Source organism: Morus notabilis, unplaced genomic scaffold (assembly GCF_000414095.1).
Source record: "Morus notabilis unplaced genomic scaffold, ASM41409v2 Scaffold321, whole genome shotgun sequence".
NCBI lineage: Eukaryota > Viridiplantae > Streptophyta > Magnoliopsida > Rosales > Moraceae > Morus > Morus notabilis.
Genome location: NW_010356783.1, coordinates 83,950 through 84,297, shown reverse-complemented (window position 1 = coordinate 84,297; position 348 = coordinate 83,950). Strand labels below are relative to the sequence as shown.

General features: G+C 47.1%; 1 non-coding gene across 1 annotated transcript; it reads left to right on the top strand.

Moving 5' to 3' along the window:
- Nucleotides 1–237: 237 nt before the first annotated feature.
- Nucleotides 238–344, top strand: LOC112090335. Its single transcript, XR_002901616.1, has one exon. It is a non-coding gene; the product is annotated as a small nucleolar RNA R71 (small nucleolar RNA).
- Nucleotides 345–348: the final 4 nt, after the last annotated feature.

Below are 348 nucleotides of genomic sequence, written 5' to 3'. Positions count from 1 at the left end.
GCTTTGAGGTTGTCCTCCTCCCATAATTGATAGATTCCAACTGGTCGGGACCTATTGGTGCTGTCAGTAGCACTAGGTCCGGTCCAAGTGTGGGCTTTTTCGGCTAACTCGTTGAGATACTCAAAAGCCTCCTCGGGATCCTTTTGGAGAAATTCACCATTGCACATAATCTCCACAAATTGGCGCTCTCGAATCGTGAGTCTTTCGTAGAAACAACTGACGAGGCGCCAACTCTCGTAACCATGGCGGGGACACTGATTTAACAGATCCTTGAACCATTCCCAAACTTGATACAGAGTTTCATTGTCCTTTTGGGTAAAGGTCGAGATCTGTCGCTTAAGACCATTG